Here is a 16,967-nt window from a genome sequence, read left to right on the forward strand (position 1 = left end):
AGCTATTTGAACACCTTTATTCTGTGCTGGGTGTCTACTCCCACTAAAACCAACACTCTACCATTGTGCTTCGTTTTGTATTCTATGAAGCCAACATGTTTCATTGCCTGTGTAATATCGTTGGCAATTTCATCAGGGCTGGGGGTGTTTTCTCCACACACCGCCGGTCGCCGCCGGCGACTAAATCTTTATCTCTTTAGCGGCTCATATACCTAGGGTTCTAGTTTCCCCTTCAGTGTGGTACTAGTCCACCTTTAAGGTTTTTTCTTGGTCGCTTCGAGTCGACCGTCTTTCTCTGAAGACATTTCCTCTACTCGGGTCTCGAGACAGCGGGAACGGGAGCCCCGTGTTCTTTCGTCTTTCCATGTGTGCTGCATTCTGCAGCTCACATAGAAAGAGAAAATGCCTCTTGGGATTGTTTTTGTGAAGGAACGTGCCCCTTCCTGCACAAAATCAATCCTGCCTGTGTTGGTGCTAGACAGTAATTTGTACGCCAACACAAGAGGAAAAGACAGGAGTGCACTGTATTTTCATAAATATGGTGCATACCTGCACTTTTACATTGTTGTAGGAAAGCGCAGCAAGAAGACTTGCAGCGATACCCTACGCCAATTCCTCATAAAGGAGGCCCTTTGTTTTTAGCTACATTTTTTACCACGCCCCCACGCACACTGACCTTTGGTTTGCTAAACACTGTTTACCATTATTTCCCCACCGTAAAAATGATTTGCTGTGGGAATTATGGGCATTTATGGTTGTCAATGATGATGAGTACCAGGTTATATACATTTTTGTCAGGAGGAGGTCCTTACACCTACAAAATTTGACAAGAAGGTCTCGGCATCAAAAAGTTTGAAGACATCTGCTCTAGGGTCTGCTGCCCCCATATGCCCAATGCCACCAGCTGGGGCATTAGCCTAATTCTTATCTTCACCACCTCAAATAGTCTTGACTCCACCCATTGCCAATATGTCTGTTAAGCGGTCATTCCCACAGTGTATGGAGCAGTGTACCTTTACGTCTCTCCTGAGATAGAGATCTGAGTCACATTTTCTTAATTTATATAAGTGTTACCTCATAAACTACACCTTCTGGAGGAGTTTCATTTGGACCAGATGGAACCCTGCCCTTATCGTGGATATTATCATGGATATCAACAGCCTCTCCACAGGCATCGTCTTCCAAGATTCCAGGTCTCATTCTCAATGGTCCCTAATAGGGGTCAGATTGGGGAGACTATAAGCTAATAACGTAGTACAAATTAAGGAGATAGCATGCACATGAAGGCGGGACAATATAACCCTGTATTTCAGAGGGGATTTCTATGGCAGATGTTCAGGTTGTCAGATCACACTCCACGTAATCCGGATGTAGAAAGTATATTCCACCTCCGGACCTCACCAACACACTGACGTAAGAATATACACAGGGTGTTTGAGTGATCGGGCGAGGGAAGGAAAGGAAGGAAACAGCAGGTAACAAGAAACCTGTAAAAGAAAGCACACAAATTATTACATTCAAGTATGCATTCTACAGTCATCAATTCTCGCTAATGGTATCTCTAATCACCTTGAGCACGCTGGCTATGGCAGAGGGTTCAATAATGAGATAGACTCTTCCTCTCCTATCCAACATAAAATATAGGTTAGTGATCTCAACAGGTATGCGGATAGAGTAGCAAAGGTCAAAGAATTCCAAGGCTTTAACAACGCTTGAATAAGCTATGGTTATTGTTGAATGGAGACACACTCGAAGCTCTGGACCTCTTGGGCTTCATGTAGCAAAACAGGTTTAGGGAATGGTGAGTGTGTACTCCAAAGAAGATCTCGAGAGTTTTTCCAGGATTAATATCCGTTCTTTTGAATTGTAGTACAAAGGACAGAGCTATTTTTCATTGCAGAAAGGTATCTTTATTGTTTTTCATAGAACATGGACAGCAAACAATAAAGATACCTTTCTGCAAAGAAAAATAGCTCTTTCCTTTGTACTACAATTCAAAAGAACGGATATTAATCCTGGAAAAACTCTCGAGATCTTCTTTGGAGTACACACTCACCATTCCCTAGATCTCAACAGGTATACCTTTCTCTATATCTACTAAAAGCAAACTAAAACATACCCGCTGTTCTTAGAGAATCAAACATAAACAAGAACATTCAGTCATAAGACTCTTTTCATCAGAGCGCTGACAATCTCCAGAATAACACCAGAGACACTGAAGCTATTCCCAGTAAAATGAACAGGAAACACGAGTAGTTCCTTCCTTCCTTAATAGTAAATCAAAAAGGAACATTGTCAAAGGGTTTCAATCACCACATCAACACCATATGTCTCAAGTCGAGGGTTTCTATGTGTGTGCTCCACATACGGCAAGACGTACTTAACAACACCACTGTCTTCCGCTTTGGCAATTGTAATCCTCAAGGTTTCAGATACTAAACTCCTTCAACAAGTCCTCCAACTACGGCAAAGTGTAGCTAGCCCACTACCACTTTTCGCTCTCTTAATAATATTCCACAAGCTTCAAACAAGCATTCCTTCATGCTTATTTTCGTAATGGTAATGTGTGGACCTCCACTGCATTCCGCTCTCTCTTGTCCTAATCAGTGTTCAATTAGTTGGTACCAAGAAACAGAAGTAGCGAACACTAAGCCGTACTGGAGAAGCCTCTCCATTACTGCGCCCGCTCGCTAAAATGTCCCGATCTCATTCTGAGGCAGAACGCTGCAATCTACAACGCGGCACGAGCCGCCAGCAAAATAGAAACGCACACTAGGAAACGTGCACGTGAATCACCGTACCTTCCCAAAGTACAGCACCCGACTTCTTAGAAGCGCTAAGGGACTAGCCGTCTGATCATCATCCGGAAACTCGACTCCTCAAGGGAACAAACAATTCAGAATCTCGCACAACCCCAGGTCAGTCCTAACCCTCTATACATAGAGTGACGCTTGCCATGGCCTCATGGGAAATGTAGTTCAAAGGCCAGGCAGGCGCGGCTGGGCTAGATCCTGACAGAATTCCCCCCTCCCAAGTGCCTCCTAGGACCAGACTTGGTAGGGAATCTCAGATGGAAGGACCGAACAGCTCTCGGAGCATGAATGTTAATCCACGGCTCCCACGAATCATCCTCAACGGAATACCCCATCCAAGACACCAGGTACCATAGCACACCCCTACGCAGTTTGGAGTCCCGAATGCATTTTACCTCATACTCAAGTTCACCATCACACACCACAGGTGGAGGCGCCCTCCTCCTGAACGTGAGGGCAGGTTTCAGCAGATGGACATGGAACACAGGGTGTATGCGCAACGACCCAGGCAACTTCAGCTTGTAGCCACAGGGTTGATTTGTCAAACAACAGGGTAAGGGCCTATGTATCTTGGGTGGAATACACTGCGGAGCTTGAATGTTCTTGATGGACAACCAGACCTTGTCCCCCACCGCAAACTGAGGCCCTTGCAGTCGGTGACGACCCTCCCACCGCTTATACACCTGTTTTCCTTTCACCAAATGTGACCTAACTTCCTTATGCACCTTCCTTAGTAACTGTACCTGTACCATAACAGAGGGATGGTTTCTGAGATCCTCAGGCAGATCAACCAGCAGGGTACTTGCATCATACCCAAAATTAGCTTTGAAAGGAGACATCCCCGTAGAACAATGCCAGGCATTATTGTAGGCCAGTTCAGCCATCCACAACAGCTCAACCCATGACTCATGAGCCTCATTGGAATAACACCTGAGATATTTTTTCAAAGTCTGATTCAATCGCTCCGTCTGGCCATCTGTCTGAGGATGGAAACTAGTGGAAAGAGTTGAATCTATACCCAAAGCCCGACACCACATCCGCCAGAAGCATGCTATGAATTGAGGGCCTCGATCCGACACTATTACCTTGGGGATACCATGTAGTTGGATGATATTACTAGCCAGCAATTGAGCAGTCTGTCCAGCTGTTGGGAGATTTTTACAAGGGATGAAATGCCCCATTTTCGTAAGGCTGTCCACTACCACCAGAATGGCAGAGTATCCCTGATCAGTTGGTAGCCCAGTTACAAAGCCTAAACTGATTTTCTGCCAAGGACATTGAGGGGTAGGCAATGACATCAGTTTACCTTTCTTCCGTGTCTTTTCTCCCTTGGCTCTTGCACATTTCTCACAACGGGATACCTACAAGGCAACATCCTTAGTCAAAGTCTCCCACCAAAAAAGTCTCTGGACCAAACAGACAGTCTTGCGTCTACCAGGATGTCAAGTCATGGGTACCATATGGCACCATGTAAAAGCCTTTTTCTGCAGCCCAACTGTGGGAAGATACAATTTGTTGTCATGAAATGGCAATCCCTTCCTCACCTCTCGCACTGGTTTCCGGGCAGCCCAGGATTCCCATGCATCCGGGGTTTTACACCCCTTCACATCCTCTAAGAAGGATTCAGCACGTACAACACACACCACCCTAGACGGTTGTATAATGGCATGGGTGTCCTCATTCCTTGGCATGGCCGGCAATTCCTGCCAAGACAAGGCGTCCGCCTAACGATTCTCACTGCCAGGCCTAAAAGTTACCACAAAATCAAATTCTGCAAAGAAGAGCATCCAACGCATCTGTCTCTGCATAAGATGCCTGGCTGACTTCATATACTGGAGGTTACGGTGATCCGTATACACTGTGATTGTATGACATGCCCCCCACAAGTAGTGTCTCCATTCTTGGAAGGCCTTCCTAATAGCTAGGAGTTCTTTTTTGGCTATCGCATAATTAGTCTCAGCAGGGCTTAACTTTTTTGACAAGTAAGCTACTGGGTGAAGCTGTCCTGTGTGCTGGTCCCTCTGTGACAACACAGCCCCAATGGCTTCATCCGAAGCATCAGCTTCCACCACAAATGGATGCTCCAAGTTAGGAGGGGAGAGCACAGGAGCAGTAATGAATGACTTCTTTAAATAGTCAAACGCCTCCCTAGCCTCTTTGGACCAAACAAAAGGTGCCTCTTTCCTCAGTAACCTAGTAATGGGGACTGCCACTTGTGAGAAATGGAGTATAAACCTGCGATAGTAATTTGCAAAACCCAGGAAACTCTGGACTTCCCTCACATTCTTCGGAACGGGCCAATCCTGTACAGCTTGTACCTTCCGCTCAGACATCTGCAGGCCCCCTGGACTAAGCATCACCCCCAGGAAATCCACCTCAGACACCCCAAATTCACACTTGCTCAGTTTTACAAACAAACGATGCTCACGCAGTTTATCCAACACTCGAGAAACATGCTATGTGTGACATGACTCCTCCATGGAATAAATCAGGATATCGTCTATGTAGACCACAACGAAGTGATCTACATACTTCTTCAAGACATCGTTGATGAAAAATTGGAAAGCCGCCGGGGCGTTGCAAAGGCCGAATGGCATAACCAAGTATTCATATAGGCCATATTGTGTCTCAAAGGCAGTCTTCCACTCATACCCCTCACGTACCCTGACCAAGTGATATGATCCCCTCAGGTCTAACCAGGTATAGATCTTAGCTTCCCTTACTTGCTCAAGGAGACCAGGAATGAGGGGGAGAGGATACCTGTTGCGGATGGTGTTTTTGTTCAGCATACTGTAGTCCACACAAGCCCTTAGATCTCCATTGGCTTTCGCAATAAAAAACAAAAGAGAGGCTGCCGGGGAACGGGAAGGCCTAAAGAACCCGATGTCCAAATAATGGTCTGAGTACTCCTTCAGATGTGTGGTTTCGGGCACGGACAAGGTGTATACTCTACAGGTAGGGATGGTAGCACCGTCCACCAGGTCCATGCGGCAATCATACTCGCTATGAGGGGGCAATAGTTCTGCTTTGGTTTCACTAAATACATCACCATATGAAACATATTCATCAGGTAACAGAACTTCTTTCTCAACAGCAGTAGCTGCCAGAAAAGGAACCGCCAAAACCGCCACCTGTGATGCAAGACAGGGGACGAAATGGTCTTGGCAGGTCTCAGACAAGAGCTGAAAAGTTTTGGTTTTCCAGTCTATGGCAGGATTATGCTAGCACAACCAAGGCATTCCTAAAATAACCTCGTATTGAGGAGCGTCTATGATATTTAACATCAATACCTCTGAGTGTCTCTCGCCCATGGTGTCTACTGATAAAACTACTTCACCTGTTTTTTCAGAGATGTGACTGGATTTAAGGGGCTGGCCATCTATCGCTATCACCTCCTTAGGATTCTCTCTGGGTACTCGGGGCAACGCCAGACGTGTCACTAACCCATCGTCTATGAAATTACCCGTTGCCCCTGAATCCAACATAACCAATACTGGATGGTTCTGACGTATGCATTCCAAATTCATTGAGACCACAATGTGTGACTCAGTTTCTCCTACCCCCTTCGTGGACAGTGAAGTGAGCTTCCAATCCTGGCTGTTATCCTCCTCTTTCTTCTGATACACATCTTTCTCTGACTCACTAACTGTGGTGGATACTGCTACACTTTTATTCCTAGTCCAATTATTGTTTTTTTTTGGTTTAGACGGGCACTCTCTTGCGTAATGCCCTTTTTTCCCGCAGTACATGCACAACCCCTGCACCCTTCTGGTTTCTCTTTCTTCTCTGGATAGAGGTGCTCTGAGGGCTCCTACTTCCATTGGTTCTGTACTGGTCTCGGGTGTCCCAAGGACTTTAAGAGGAAAACGTTCATATCTGTAGGAAGCTCTCTCCCATTTCCTCCTGTCACCCCCTCTTTCAGTCATACGACTATCTAGTCTTAAAGCCAAATTAATCATATCCACACATGCTGTGGGTTGAGGATCGATCTGGGCCACCACATCCTTCAATTCATCACGCAGCCCTTGGTAAAAGAACGCTAGGCTGGTGGTAGCTGCCTGGCTCTCTCTGGAACTTTGTGCTACATCATTACCACGCGCAGTAAAAGGACAGCAATTATTGGTGCTCTGGCGCGATTGTGGCGCCAGCGCTTTGAAAATTTTAAAAACATAATTTTTATTGTGACATTCATTGTTTAAATATCTTTGACCTAAACGCACTGATTTACCTGTTGCTGCCCGCCCTGTTCCATCGCGGCTGGTGCCGTTTGCGTGGAGGGCGAGGCGAGCCGCCATCTTGGGTAGGGCTGGACCGGATTTAGCGGTCTAGTCCCCCCAAGACAGAGGCTACAAAACTATCCTCGGCACAGAGCCTACCGAGAACGCTAGGCTGGTGGCAGCTGCCTGGCTCTCTCTGGAACTTTGTGCTACATGATTACCACGCGCAGTAAAAGGACAGCAATTATTGGTGCTCTGGGGCGATTGTGGCGCCAGCGCTTTGAAAATTTTAAAAACATAATTTTTATTGTGGCATTCATTGTTTAAATATCTTTGACCTAAACGCACTGATTTACCTGTTGCTGCCCGCCCTGTTCCATCACGGCTGGTGCCGTTTGCGTGGAGGGCGAGGCGAGCCGCCATCTTGGGTAGGGCTGGACCGGATTTAGCGGTCTAGTCCCCCCAAGACAGAGGCTATAAAACCAATGTGTATATCGGAGCGCACCGGACGAGCGCAGCGGGCGCGACGAATGCGCGCCGAAGTCGCGCACAAGTCAAGCCCGTCTGCGCCCGTCCGTGGCAGACCGGGGCCTGGGGCCAGAACCCCTGGCCTAATACTTTCTTATTCATCCCCTGAACTGCTACGTCTCCGACCCTTAGCTGACACTGGGCCCGCCTTACCCACGCATGTTTTAAAGCGTGCCGCTACTCATGGCATTCTACTTCCTAATTTTATGGTTGACCCTTCCATGTGTCTCAACCCTTCTGCTATTTCTGTTCCCCCGCTGGGGGTTGAGACAACCCTCAAATGTTTTTATCTAAACACTAGGTCCATGGTGAAGCACCGCATGGACATATTCCTTTTACTCCAGGCCGAGCAACCGGACATTTTACTCCTTACGGAGACCTGGTTGAACGCCGACTCCCTACCTGACATCTTGGCAGCAGTCCCCTCCAACTATTATATTTTGCATGAGGATAGACCTGCCAATAAAAGGGGCGGAGGTGTTGCCGCGATCATTTAAAAAAATCACATCTTCTCCCTTCTCCCATCCTTTGATCTTACAGGATCGGACAACATGATCTTTAGGATGGACACTAATAGCGGATCTTTACTTATGGTCCTCATTTATCGTCCTCCCCAAAGCATGCCCACATTTGCTGCATCTTTAGCAGAACTTTTGGCCCCTTTGATAATTAGCCATAGGAAAATTGTGCTGTTGGGTGACTTTAATCTCTGGATGAACTCTGCTGAGTTGGTCGGGCAGGCTGCCGCACTGAAGGAAATTCTTTCAGACATGAATCTCACTCAGCAGATACACTTCCCTACCCACAAAAAAGGACATAGTCTGGACCAGATCTGGTCTCAGGATATCCCTCTCATTATCAACTCCATCACCCCATGCATCTGGTCGGACCATTTTCTGATTGATTTCTCTATTACCATCACTGTGAACAGGAAACAGCCGTCTCAGCAAGGAGGGAAAGTCAGACTTTGGAAGCACGCTGACCTCCCTGCCTTTATTGACACCTTAACTTCATCCCTCCCCCTATTTGATCAGGATATTGAAGGGATTGAAGAAGCCTTTTCCAGTTGGCTACTTCAGGCTGCTAATGTTTACGCTCCCTGTTCCAACTTTCCCTGCTCTCGCACCCATGACGCTCATAGGTGGTTTACACCTCATCTTAAAGCTTTAAAGCTGCAAGTTCGTCAGAAGGAGCGTAAGTGGCGGCTGGCGTACTCAGAATCCGACAAGGCTGACTATTGTAGGGCGCGAAAGGAGTACCAGAAACTCATTCAGAAGCACAAAACCGACTATTTCTCTGAGAAAATTCTTCAATCAAGTAACAAATCCAGAGATTTGTTCAACATTGTGGAGAGTCTTAGTGGCAGCGACAGAACTTCCCTAGCTGTAACTCCCACCCAGGACCTTTGCAACACATTAAATACCTTCTTCTTTAATAAGATTTGCACCATAAAGCAAAGTATTCTAACCACTTCACCCCCCTCTTCCCCGGTTGATATCTATTATAATCCTTTTACCCTGGAATCTTTCCCCCCCCATTGATGCTGCCTGCCTATCTAAACTCCTCCTCAAAGTTAAATCTGGTTCCCCCGATGACATCTGCCTTCCATACATCCTGCGTGAAGTTGGAGCCGCCATCCCTGAGAGCATGCTCTCCATGATGAATGGATCCCTCTCACAGGGTTTGGTCCCTGCCAGTTTTAAAAAAGCTCTTCTGATCCCTTTGCTGAAAAAAGCTGGGGCTAATCCATCGGACCCCCTTAATTACAGGCCCATTTCTCTGCTGCCTTACTGTGCCAAGCTACTGGAGGCCCATGTTTGTGACAGCATGTCCCAATTTCTGGAAGAATCACAGTATCTGGCGCCTAACCAGGCTGGCTTCCGCCCTCTTCATTCTACTGAAGCAGTCATCGTCTCAGTTCAGAACACTCTGAGGCGGAATGCCGACGAGGGGGATCCACCAGGCCCTGGTGCTATTAGATCTATCAGCGGCTTTCGACACAGTTGGCCACTATAGGTGTGGCAGGGTATACTCAGACATGAGTCCCTTTCTCACTGCTCCATCAGGATTCAAGCAAGCCGGGCCGAAGAAGGCTGAAATGCCAGAAACCGTAGCCCGGTAGCTTGTCTCCTTTCTGGTAAAGAATTGGCTTGGTAGTTTAGTCTGCCCTGTTCCCATGATGCACTGGGCCAGGGACAGACTGATTTGCATATAGCCAGGTTCTGAGCTGGGATGGGGCAGTGAGATAAATAACGGTGATGGATCAAGCCCTGATCTTTGGACTGGGTAAGAGTGGTCTGTTTAACTCAGACACTCTGTTCATCACCACCCCCTTTTCTAAATCGTTTTTGGCCACTATAGGTGTGGCAGGGTATACTCAGACATGAGTCCCTTTCTCACTGCTCCATCAGGATTCAAGCAAGCCGGGCCGAAGAAGGCTGAAATGCCAGAAACCGGTCCCCGGTAGCTTGTCTCCTTTCTGGTAAAGAATTGGCTTGGTAGTTTAGTCTGCCCTGTTCCCATGATGCACTGGGCCAGGGACAGACTGATTTTCATATAGCCAGGTTCTGAGCTGGGATGGGGCAGTGAGATAAATAACGGTGATGGATCAAGCCCTGATCTTTGGACTGGGTAAGAGTGGTCTGTTTAACTCAGACACTCTGTTCATCACCACCCCCGTTTCTAAATCGTTTTTGGCCACTATAGGTGTGGCAGGGTATACTCAGACATGAGTCCCTTTCTCACTGCTCCATCAGGATTCAAGCAAGCCGGGCCGAAGAAGGCTGAAATGCCAGAAACCGGTCCCCGGTAGCTTGTCTCCTTTCTGGTAAAGAATTGGCTTGGTAGTTTAGTCTGCCCTGTTCCCATGATGCACTGGGCCAGGGACAGACTGATTTGCATATAGCCAGGTTCTGAGCTGGGATGGGGCAGTGAGATAAATAACGGTGATGGATCAAGCCCTGATCTTTGGACTGGGTAAGAGTGGTCTGTTTAACTCAGACACTCTGTTCATCACCACCCCCTTTTCTAAATCGTTTTTGGCCACTATAGGTGTGGCAGGGTATACTCAGACATGAGTCCCTTTCTCACTGCTCCATCAGGATTCAAGCAAGCCGGGCCGAAGAAGGCTGAAATGCCAGAAACCGGTCCCCGGTAGCTTGTCTCCTTTCTGGTAAAGAATTGGCTTGGTAGTTTAGTCTGCCCTGTTCCCATGATGCACTGGGCCAGGGACAGACTGATTTGCATATAGCCAGGTTCTGAGCTGGGATGGGGCAGTGAGATAAATAACGGTGATGGATCAAGCCCTGATCTTTGGACTGGGTAAGAGTGGTCTGTTTAACTCAGACACTCTGTTCATCACCACCCCCTTTTCCAAATCGTTTTTGGCCACTATAGGTGTGGCAGGGTATACTCAGACATGAGTCCCTTTCTCACTGCTCCATCAGGATTCAAGCAAGCCGGGCCGAAGAAGGCTGAAATGCCAGAAACCGGTCCCCGGTAGCTTGTCTCCTTTCTGGTAAAGAATTGGCTTGGTAGTTTAGTCTGCCCTGTTCCCATGATGCACTGGGCCAGGGACAGACTGATTTGCATATAGCCAGGTTCTGAGCTGGGATGGGGCAGTGAGATAAATAACGGTGATGGATCAAGCCCTGATCTTTGGACTGGGTAAGAGTGGTCTGTTTAACTCAGACACTCTGTTCATCACCACCCCCTTTTCTAAATCGTTTTTGGCCACTATAGGTGTGGCAGGGTATACTCAGACATGAGTCCCTTTCTCACTGCTCCATCAGGATTCAAGCAAGCCGGGCCGAAGAAGGCTGAAATGCCAGAAACCGGTCCCCAGTAGCTTGTCTCCTTTCTGGTAAAGAATTGGCTTGGTAGTTTAGTCTGCCCTGTTCCCATGATGCACTGGGCCAGGGACAGACTGATTTGCATATAGCCAGGTTCTGAGCTGGGATGGGGCAGTGAGATAAATAACGGTGATGGATCAAGCCCTGATCTTTGGACTGGGTAAGAGTGGTCTGTTTAACTCAGACACTCTGTTCATCACCACCCCCTTTTCTAAATCGTTTTTGGCCACTATAGGTGTGGCAGGGTATACTCAGACATGAGTCCCTTTCTCACTGCTCCATCAGGATTCAAGCAAGCCGGGCCGAAGAAGGCTGAAATGCCAGAAACCGGTCCCCGGTAGCTTGTCTCCTTTCTGGTAAAGAATTGGCTTGGTAGTTTAGTCTGCCCTGTTCCCATGATGCACTGGGCCAGGGACAGACTGATTTGCATATAGCCAGGTTCTGAGCTGGGATGGGGCAGTGAGATAAATAACGGTGATGGATCAAGCCCTGATCTTTGGACTGGGTAAGAGTGGTCTGTTTAACTCAGACACTCTGTTCATCACCACCCCCTTTTCTAAATCGTTTTTGGCCACTATAGGTGTGGCAGGGTATACTCAGACATGAGTCCCTTTCTCACTGCTCCATCAGGATTCAAGCAAGCCGGGCCGAAGAAGGCTGAAATGCCAGAAACCGGTCCCCGGTAGCTTGTCTCCTTTCTGGTAAAGAATTGGCTTGGTAGTTTAGTCTGCCCTGTTCCCATGATGCACTGGGCCAGGGACAGACTGATTTGCATATAGCCAGGTTCTGAGCTGGGATGGGGCAGTGAGATAAATAACGGTGATGGATCAAGCCCTGATCTTTGGACTGGGTAAGAGTGGTCTGTTTAACTCAGACACTCTGTTCATCACCACCCCCTTTTCTAAATCGTTTTTGGCCACTATAGGTGTGGCAGGGTATACTCAGACATGAGTCCCTTTCTCACTGCTCCATCAGGATTCAAGCAAGCCGGGCCGAAGAAGGCTGAAATGCCAGAAACCGGTCCCCGGTAGCTTGTCTCCTTTCTGGTAAAGAATTGGCTTGGTAGTTTAGTCTGCCCTGTTCCCATGATGCACTGGGCCAGGGACAGACTGATTTGCATATAGCCAGGTTCTGAGCTGGGATGGGGCAGTGAGATAAATAACGGTGATGGATCAAGCCCTGATCTTTGGACTGGGTAAGAGTGGTCTGTTTAACTCAGACACTCTGTTCATCACCACCCCCTTTTCTAAATCGTTTTTGGCCACTATAGGTGTGGCAGGGTATACTCAGACATGAGTCCCTTTCTCACTGCTCCATCAGGATTCAAGCAAGCCGGGCCGAAGAAGGCTGAAATGCCAGAAACCGGTCCCCGGTAGCTTGTCTCCTTTCTGGTAAAGAATTGGCTTGGTAGTTTAGTCTGCCCTGTTCCCATGATGCACTGGGCCAGGGACAGACTGATTTGCATATAGCCAGGTTCTGAGCTGGGATGGGGCAGTGAGATAAATAACGGTGATGGATCAAGCCCTGATCTTTGGACTGGGTAAGAGTGGTCTGTTTAACTCAGACACTCTGTTCATCACCACCCCCTTTTCTAAATCGTTTTTGGCCACTATAGGTGTGGCAGGGTATACTCAGACATGAGTCCCTTTCTCACTGCTCCATCAGGATTCAAGCAAGCCGGGCCGAAGAAGGCAGAAATGCCAGAAACCGGTCCCCGGTAGCTTGTCTCCTTTCTGGTAAAGAATTGGCTTGGTAGTTTAGTCTGCCCTGTTCCCATGATGCACTGGGCCAGGGACAGACTGATTTGCATATAGCCAGGTTCTGAGCTGGGATGGGGCAGTGAGATAAATAACGGTGATGGATCAAGCCCTGATCTTTGGACTGGGTAAGAGTGGTCTGTTTAACTCAGACACTCTGTTCATCACCACCCCCTTTTCTAAATCGTTTTTGGCCACTATAGGTGTGGCAGGGTATACTCAGACATGAGTCCCTTTCTCACTGCTCCATCAGGATTCAAGCAAGCCGGGCCGAAGAAGGCTGAAATGCCAGAAACCGGTCCCCGGTAGCTTGTCTCCTTTCTGGTAAAGAATTGGCTTGGTAGTTTAGTCTGCCCTGTTCCCATGATGCACTGGGCCAGGGACAGACTGATTTGCATATAGCCAGGTTCTGAGCTGGGATGGGGCAGTGAGATAAATAACGGTGATGGATCAAGCCCTGATCTTTGGACTGGGTAAGAGTGGTCTGTTTAACTCAGACACTCTGTTCATCACCACCCCCTTTTCTAAATCGTTTTTGGCCACTATAGGTGTGGCAGGGTATACTCAGACATGAGTCCCTTTCTCACTGCTCCATCAGGATTCAAGCAAGCCGGGCCGAAGAAGGCTGAAATGCCAGAAACCGGTCCCCGGTAGCTTGTCTCCTTTCTGGTAAAGAATTGGCTTGGTAGTTTAGTCTGCCCTGTTCCCATGATGCACTGGGCCAGGGACAGACTGATTTGCATATAGCCAGGTTCTGAGCTGGGATGGGGCAGTGAGATAAATAACGGTGATGGATCAAGCCCTGATCTTTGGACTGGGTAAGAGTGGTCTGTTTAACTCAGACACTCTGTTCATCACCACCCCCTTTTCTAAATCGTTTTTGGCCACTATAGGTGTGGCAGGGTATACTCAGACATGAGTCCCTTTCTCACTGCTCCATCAGGATTCAAGCAAGCCGGGCCGAAGAAGGCTGAAATGCCAGAAACCGGTCCCCGGTAGCTTGTCTCCTTTCTGGTAAAGAATTGGCTTGGTAGTTTAGTCTGCCCTGTTCCCATGATGCACTGGGCCAGGGACAGACTGATTTGCATATAGCCAGGTTCTGAGCTGGGATGGGGCAGTGAGATAAATAACGGTGATGGATCAAGCCCTGATCTTTGGACTGGGTAAGAGTGGTCTGTTTAACTCAGACACTCTGTTCATCACCACCCCCTTTTCTAAATCGTTTTTGGCCACTATAGGTGTGGCAGGGTATACTCAGACATGAGTCCCTTTCTCACTGCTCCATCAGGATTCAAGCAAGCCGGGCCGAAGAAGGCTGAAATGCCAGAAACCGGTCCCCGGTAGCTTGTCTCCTTTCTGGTAAAGAATTGGCTTGGTAGTTTAGTCTGCCCTGTTCCCATGATGCACTGGGCCAGGGACAGACTGATTTGCATATAGCCAGGTTCTGAGCTGGGATGGGGCAGTGAGATAAATAACGGTGATGGATCAAGCCCTGATCTTTGGACTGGGTAAGAGTGGTCTGTTTAACTCAGACACTCTGTTCATCACCACCCCCTTTTCTAAATCATTAGATCTATCAGCGGCTTTCGACACAGTTGACTATACCATCTTGGTCAACCGTGTCGAACAGGCTGGTCTTAGGGGTCCTGCGCTGAGCTGGATTCGCTCATTTATTACTGGTCGCACCCAATCTGTGAGATTGGGCTCCTTTACTGCCCCCACCATTCCTACCACCTGCGGAGTCCCTCAGGGTTCCTCCTTGTCACCGCTGCTTTTTAATTTATACCTACGCCCCCTGCTGTATTCCCTCAGGAACACCAGAGTAACCATTTTCAACTACGCAGATGACTTGCAGCTCATCTTTCCTCTAAACACCGAGGACTCAGTGGTAGTGTTTCAAAACACCATGTCTCACATCCTGAGTTGGATGAGCTGCAGTCACCTGAAGCTCAACCCAGGCAAGACTGAGTTGGTCCTGCCTGGGCAGAGTGTACTCAGCTGGAACCCTGGGTTCTGGCCAGCCAGCATGGGAGCCCCTCCATCTAAATCGCTTTCAGTCAAGAGCCTAGTAATTTTTCTTAGCGAAGATCTTTCTCTGAAAAGGCAGGTCGGCGCAGTGGTGTCCTCCAGCCTATTTCAGCTGAAGAAAATTAAGAAAATCGCCCGGTTCTTCTCTCTGGAGGCGCTCACACAGATTGTCATCTCCCTGGTTTTGTCCAGACTGGATTTCTCCAATAGTCTTTATCTTGGGCTCCAGGCCGGTGAGTTAAAACGCCTCCAGCTGATTCAGAATCAGGCAGCCAGACTAATTCTCAATCTACCTAAGAGGCAGTCCGTCAGACTGGGCCTAAAACAGCTACACTGGCTGCCTGTTGAGCAACGGGTGGCTTTTAAGACCGGGTGTATTTTATTTAAGTCCTTACACCAATCTGGCCCCCTATTCATCAGAGACCTGTTCAAAAAATATGATCCCCCCCGCAATCTTCGCTCTATGCACAAACATCTTCTGACTGTCCCTCTTTACAAAAGGAAGCGTCTTGGAGGTTGCTGTTTTGACCACCTTGCGGCCACCTTCTGGAACTCCCTTCCTCTTCACCTTAAAATGTGTGACAACATTCTTAGCTTCAGACACTCCCTCAAAACATGGCTCTTTTCCCAAGCGTTCTGATGAGCTCCTCTATGCTTCCTTTGATTGATGCGTTGTGTTCCTGTCTATAGCGCCATGAAGCCCCCGGGCGAACGAGCGCTCTATAAATACATTTCAATATCAATATCAATATCAATAAAACAAAGACATACGTTTTTCCTCAGGCCATTCAGCCTCAGCCACCAAACGGTTAAAAGTAGTGAGACAGGTTATCAAATCCGCTTTTCCCTGCCTCAAGACAAGCAGCTCTCTATCAGCACTAAAAGTAGTGGCTCATCTGTCAAATACTCGTTCAAATTCAGATCTAAAGGCAGACCAAATGGGCAGTATCGCATCGTTGTTTTTAACCAATGGTACAGCCCAATTAGCCGCATCTCCCACCAGATAAGAAATAGCACAAGCTACTCGGGAATGATTGTTCGGGAATGACGCAGGTTTGCAAGAAAAATGTAGCAGCACTTGTGTCAAAAACACCTGTATTTTACGAGGATCCCCTGGGTTAGCTAAAGGAATGGGTGGCGGTACAGTAACTTGTATCTGCGAGGCTGAAGAAGATGCATTGGAAGGATTTCTCGTAATCTGCTCTACCTTATCTTTTAGAGCCGCTGTATCTGCTTTAGATGAGGCCAGCTCTTGCTGAACCAACACCAAAGCATGTAGTGCATCCTTCGTGGAGGCCATGCTCGCTACAACCGAACCGGGCGGAGGGAAATACTTGGGTGCGTGATTCTGTCAGATCACACTCTGCGGAATCCGGATGTAGCAAGTATGTTCCACCTCCGGACCTCACCAACACACTAACGTAAAAATATACACAGGGTGTTCGAGTGATTGGGCGAGGGAAGGAAAGGAAGGGAACAGCAGGGAAGAGAAACCTGTAAAAGAAAGCACACAAATTATTACATTCAAGTATGCATTCTACTCTCATCAATTCTCGCTAATGGTATCTCTAATCACCTTGAGCAAGCTGGCTATGGCTCCTGTCTCTCAGCAGAGGGTTCAATAGTGAGATAGACTCTTTCTCTCCTATCCAACATAAAATATAGGTTAGTGATCTCAACAGGTATACCTTTCTCTATATCTACTAAATGCAAACTAAAACATACCCGCTGTTCTTAGAGAATCAAACATAAACAAGAACATTCCGTCATAAG

Source organism: Lissotriton vulgaris, chromosome 2_1 (assembly GCF_964263255.1).
Source record: "Lissotriton vulgaris chromosome 2_1, aLisVul1.2, whole genome shotgun sequence".
NCBI classification, from domain to species: domain Eukaryota; kingdom Metazoa; phylum Chordata; class Amphibia; order Caudata; family Salamandridae; genus Lissotriton; species Lissotriton vulgaris.